The sequence below is a fragment of the Babylonia areolata genome, chromosome 18 (assembly GCF_041734735.1).
Source record: "Babylonia areolata isolate BAREFJ2019XMU chromosome 18, ASM4173473v1, whole genome shotgun sequence".
NCBI lineage: Eukaryota > Metazoa > Mollusca > Gastropoda > Neogastropoda > Buccinidae > Babylonia > Babylonia areolata.
The window spans coordinates 58802972-58809421 of record NC_134893.1 but is presented as its reverse complement, the minus strand read 5'-3'; positions in this window follow the sequence as shown (position 1 = coordinate 58809421).

Below are 6450 nucleotides of genomic sequence, written 5' to 3'. Positions count from 1 at the left end.
GTTGCTATGGAGGTCCATTTTGGTTTGGGACTGCGTGACAAGGCTGTACTCTACGCTTCCTGTCATAATGATATCCCGGCGTTAACCAGGCCCGAGAGATACAGACACTTGCAGTGTTGGTCAGGTAAATAGAGCAACACACCCAAAGACGCATCCTTGAAGTGGATGACACTCGACTGTGTGGTCCCAGTCTCCCCATTTAAGCCCACAGCTTCACTCAACTTTGGGTAGGAGCCGGCCACGGGCCGAAAAACCCACCTCCGCTGGGATTCGAACCCGCGTCCTCCCAGCCGTCAGTCCGCGACGCTAACCACTTCGCCACGGCGGCTGGTTCGATTCTTATTAATAGTTAAACAGTTAAACAGTGTGTGTGTGTGTGTGTGTGTGTGTGTGTGTGTGTGTGTGTGTGTGTGTGTGCGTGTGTGCGTGCGTGTTCTATATACAGTATCAATCTAAAATGACGTTGAATAGCTTAACCCAGCCATTCATTCCTTTGACAATGTAGTGTTTACCGTTTATCATTACTGATTCGAAATTGAATTTACTCGACAAGGCGTTATATGACTTTTAGTCAATCAGAAATATTCAGTTTTCATTTCGTATTTGTGTGTGTGTGTGTGTGTGTGTGTGTGTGTGTGTGTGTGTGTTGTTGTTGTTGTTGTTGTTGCCGACTACAAACTAGGAAATCCCTATATTAGTGCCTTGTTTTCAGAATGCCAACACAGTTGTCCAAATCATCGATGCTCTACTGCACCTGGAAGATGAAGTACTACAGGAGTCTCGCATTGCCGCAAACGCAACAAACAGGTATGGCACGCACACGCACAGACACACGCACGCATCTAAGCACGCAACCTCTCTTCCACTTTGTCCCACTCCACAAGACAAACACAGACACACAGACACTCAGACACACACACACACACACACACACACACACACACACACACACACACACACACACACACACGTTCACCGAATGATGAAGAATGTTAAGCAATAATACCTTTTCGTTTTCTCCGTCAAATAATAATATATTTCAGGATGATGTTGGTGATGAGATGGCTACGTGTGTAGCCTTTACGGCAGTACCAGCCGTCTATGTCAGTGAGAAGTATAGAAAGGCTACAGATTCATTTTTGTTGTTGACTTTGATTATCATGAGAATGAAAACGATAGTCATGGCAACAACAACTGAGACTGCGTCTGCGCCAAATGCCGCAAAGAGTGGGGGTGGAGGGGTGGGGGTTCGGAGATGTGTGAAGGGCTGGATGGGGGGAGATGGTGTGTGTGTGTGTGGGGGGGGGGGGGGGGGGGGGGGGGGGGGCAGGGGGGAGGAGGAGGGTGCTGGTAACAAAATAAAAAAGTCCCTTCAGTTAAAAGTATAAAACATAAATTAAAAAGTTTTGAAGCCTCCAGCGACTGTGCGGTGGCAAGTTCTTCATGGTTGGAAAATTGCCCCCGGTACACTGTCTTGTTGTGTTACATATTTGTTATTGACTCACTTGTGTAAACAAAGTGAGTCTATGTGTTAACCCGGTGTTCGGTTGTCTGTGTGTGTGTGTGTGTGTGTGTGTGTGTGTCCGTGTGTCTGTGCGTCCGTGGTAAACTTTAACATTGACATTTTCTCTGCAAATACTTTGTCAGTTGACACCAAATTTGGCATAAATATAGGACAAATTCAGTTCTTTCCAGTCATCTTGTTTAAAACAATATTGCACCTCTGGGATGGACACAAAAAAATAAAAAAGAAGCCTAATTATATGCAAACTGCATTTACTGTTATATTTATATTTTTTGTATTCTCTAAACTTGGCACTTTGACCTCTTATTCTGACACAACAAGAGCAGTCATTATTATCATTTTTTTGTTCAAACAGGAACTTCTTTTGCTAAGCATGGAATTTTTATCTATTTTGCAAACGTTTTGGTGCAGAGGTAAAGAAGGGAAATTACTCTGTAATTAATGCTAGGGGACTTAATTTATCACAAGTGAGTCTTGAAGGCCTTGCCTCTCTTGTTTTCATATTATATTATCTCATTTTGTTTTATCAATTCTTATTCTATCATTGTGAGTGTTACTGAGCCACACCGGACAAAGTTTCTAACCAGCATGGTTGCTTCTGAGCCGTGCGAGACCCGAGGTTCTGCAATTACGAATGCTTTCACGTTTATTTCATTTCGTTTAATTTTATTTCTTTAATTGTGTTGGAGGTGTGGGCGTAAAACCTATCCAGCACGTTGCGTCTAAACTTTGGCTATGCAGGTATTTTAAGTTTTTATCTAATTATTTTGTTTTGTGGTTGGTTTTGCTTTACTTATCTAAATTCAACTAATAATTATGGTTCAGTGTATTACAATCACGGATCAGTCTGCAGAGCTTGTGACGCCTCCTTTGAAACTTGAGACTTACAGCTGAAACTGGCAAAGACATTGAAACTGACAGTGAAACTGACAACTGATAATATTGAAACTAACACGTGACACCTGACGCTAACACTTAAGCTGACACTGACATGTCACTAAAACTGACACTGAAACTGACACTGATATTGAAACTGACACGTGACACCTGACACTAACACACACAAGCTGACACTGATATGTGACACTGAAACTGACAACCGACACTAAAAACTGAAAGACTGACACTGAAAACTGACACACCGAAACTGACAATTTGCAGACTGGTTCAGTCTCTGGAGCGACTAGGCGACGCCGTGGATCTCAGCACAACCCATCATGATCAGCCTCTCCGCTTTGTCTCCCGCTCTCTGGCTGTGGAGATCTGGGACCTCAACAACAGCACGAGGAGGGTCAGGAACGGGGGAGTAATGGGCGGGGCCTCGCTGACGATTGGCTTAGAAAAGCGCGTGACTAGTGATGGCGTGGTGAAGGCACGTGACCTGTTTACCGTGTTCGAGGGGGACGAAGTGGAGTGGAACCGGACCGACGTTGCTATCGTCCTGCCTGCCGAGTTTCTGCGGAAGGTGATTTCAGGTGAGGACATGGCTGAGGAAGCACCGATTGATTTGAGCGTTTATGAATTCGTTCAAACCAGACAAATGGCAAAGTTTGATATATAACTATGTACACAGTACTGAATGGAAACACGAGCAACAATACGCCTGAGCTTGATTTCGTGCTGTTGCAGTGTGTTCATGATGTGAAGGTTGTTTGTATTTCTTTCTTTCTCTGTTACTCTTTCTCGGGTCTCTCTGGGGCGAATGTTGTGTGTCGTGGTGGTTTGAGGTTGTTATTTTTCTGTCAGTCTTTTTCTGGCTGTATTTGTATAGATCTGTCTGTCTCTGTCTTTCTGCCCATGTCTCTTTCTGCCCTGCTCTTTCTGACTGTGTGTCTGTGTGTCTGTCTCTGCCTCTCCCTCTCTCATAAAAAAGCCGACCCATTTCCCTGACATGTCTTGCCCTCTTTACTACACCATGACGTAATGTCACACCCAGAATGACATGTCAGTGTCACGTACACACAGACAGACACACAGGCAGACAGACAGACACACACACACACACACACACACACACACACACACACACACACACACAGGTACATCGTAATCAACAACAACAACAATATCAAAATGATATTTCAAAGTGATTCTTCTCAACAACAGAGAACCCTGGGCAGGACGTCAGAATGATCCTGGGTGTCTTCGCCGACACGTCTCTCTTCGGGCACGGTGCCCTGGAGTCCAGGATGCCCCGGGCATCGGACAGGTTCTACGGGTTGAACAGCCGTGTGGTGTCCGCCAGGGTGACCGTGGATGGTCACGCCGTCACTGATCTGTCCGGCTACAACGTGACCACCGGCTTCTTGCCCGTGGAACAGGTGCGTGGTTCTTGTTCTGGTTCTGGTTCTTCGTGTTCTTCTTGCTCTTTCTTGTTGTTGTTTTTGCTGTTGTTGTTGTTGTTGTTGTTCTTCTTCTTCTTCTTCTTCTTCTTCGTCTTCGTCGTCGTCGTCGACCTCCGCCGCCTCTTCCTTGTTGTTGCTCTTCTTCTTCAACCTCTTCTTCTCATCCTCCTCCTCCTTTTTCTTCTTCCTTCTTTCCTTCCTTCCTTCTTCCTTCCTTCCTTCTCCTCGTCCCCCCTCCCTCTCCTTACTCCTCCTCCACCGTTCTTCTTCTTCACATCTTAGGTCAAGGTGAATACACACCCATCACATCTTGTGAACAAGGGTGAACATTTTTGCAAGTCTGGGAAAAGTTGACACGACGCACAGTTACCACTTGCATGAAATCAGTGACATGTTGTCCTCATGTATGACAAACCAACAGCGGAAAGTGCGAACCGCAAGGTTGCTTTTGCAAACTCATGAATCATCCTACTGCTTGACATGTTTCCGGAATTCTCCTTGTTCGTCTTATCCTTTCTTTCCTTGTTCTTCTTTGTCTTCTTCTTCTGGTTTTCTCCAATCTTCCACCCTCCACTGCTTCTTCCCCTCTAACATCTCCTCTTCTCCTGTTCTTCCTCACTCTTCTCCTACTTCTATTACTCCTTCATCTTTCCTTGTCTTCTCCTTCCCCATCGCCTTCTTTTTCATTATTTGTTTTTTTTTATTTGGTTTATCAAAATGTACGTGGTAATTGTGGAATACTTTCAGAACCTTCTTTAATTTATGTCGTCTCCTATAAAAGACGCAGTTCAGTATAATTATGCCCGTTTTAAACGAGATGGTTAGGTAGGTTTCTTCCTTTTCATAGGTTTGGTTTTTCACTTACATTTCTATATGTCATGGTTTCTAAAGAATACCAGTGACACCACCCATTCACAATCCAGGGTTCTCAAAGAATAACTATATACGGTAACACATATTCATATCTCATTATTCTGAAGAATAGAGACTTGATACCACCTATCAACATATTTCAAAATCTCCAAAGAATGCCACAGAAAGACAATACGAGGGTCATTCAATAAATAAGGTGAATTTTTCGGTATAAGGACTTCTAATACAGATAGAAGCTTCCTTTTTTTTCAACGTAGTCTCCCAGCACTGTCACACACTTTTCCCATCTGTGCACAAGCTTCCGTATTCCCTCAGAGTAAAGATCTTTGGACTGATGTCTTAGCCAGTCGCTCACAACACTTTTGACTTCATCGTCACTTTCAAACTTCGTGCCTCTCGTGAACGCTTTCAAGGGACCAAACAGGTGAAAGTCTGAAGGGGCAAGGTCTGGGCTGTAAGGGGGATGAAGGAGCAGTTCCCAGCCCAGCTCGTTGATGGTCTGCACCGTTCGGGCTGCTGTGTGAGGCCTTGCATCTTTGGCACCCACCGGCAGCTGACCTTCGAGTAGCCAAGGTCATCATGGACAATTTTGTGTGCTGTCCCAACAGATAAGCTCAAAGTCCTTGCAATGTCATCCACTGTCACCCTTCTGTCAGACTGAATGAGGTCATTGACTGATTCGATCACCTCAGGAGACCTCACTTCTGTAGGCCTTCCAGGCCTGTCTTCATCCTCAACACTGCTCCGTCCTTCGTTAAACAATTTAGCCCACTTGTAGACATTTTTTCGGCTGAAACATGTGGCACCATACACAGCTGACATTCTCCTATGAATTTCAACTGGTTTGCACCCTTCAGCAACCAAAAACTTGATAACTGACCGCTGTTCAATCCTGGAGCATGCTTCTTAGTCGGCCATCTTTGTTAATCGCCAAAACTCTCAAAGTGTTTTTTAATCTGCAAAACAAATTAAATTCATGTGAAAAAGAAGTGAAACAAAAAAAATTTTTTTTAAAGTAAGCTTCTATCTGTATTAGAAGTCCTTATACCGAAAAATTCACCTTATTTATTGAATGACCCTCGTACTCACTCTTCTCACATCACAAACCTCCAACAGCCGGACCCAGACCATCATCCGCGCGTGCAGCACACGCGCTGCGCCTTCTGGAACTTTGGCGGAGGAGGGGGTCTGGCATCGTGGTCTGACGAAGGCTGCACCTCCCAGAACGTGGAGCATGGGCGTGACGTGTGCCAGTTTGACCACCTCACCAACTTCGCCGTGCTCATGGTGGGTGGCTTGGGGTGGCGGATTGTTTGTTTGCTCCGTAAACCAAGGCACGAGAGTGCAACATCACTTGCTCAGAACACTTCAATGGCTTCCTGTGCAGGCTGGAATCCAATACAAAGTTGTCTGTCTCTGCTTTTCAGTGTGTTTTTTTTTTTTTTTTTGGTTTGTTTGTTTGTTTGTTTTTTTGTTTTTGTTTGTTTGTTGTTGTTGTTTTTTTGTTTGCTTGTTTGTTTGGTTTTTTTTTTTTTTTTTTTACAAAAACATGCCACCATAATATTATCTTCTCCATCTATGCCATCCTTCAAGGATGCCACACTTTCTATATATCTCTCTGCTTGCACTTCCTCCATTCTCCCTTGAAACTTGGTGAAGCATTAACTGCACTGTCTGGAACTCTCTACGTCTGTCATGAGAAAAAAA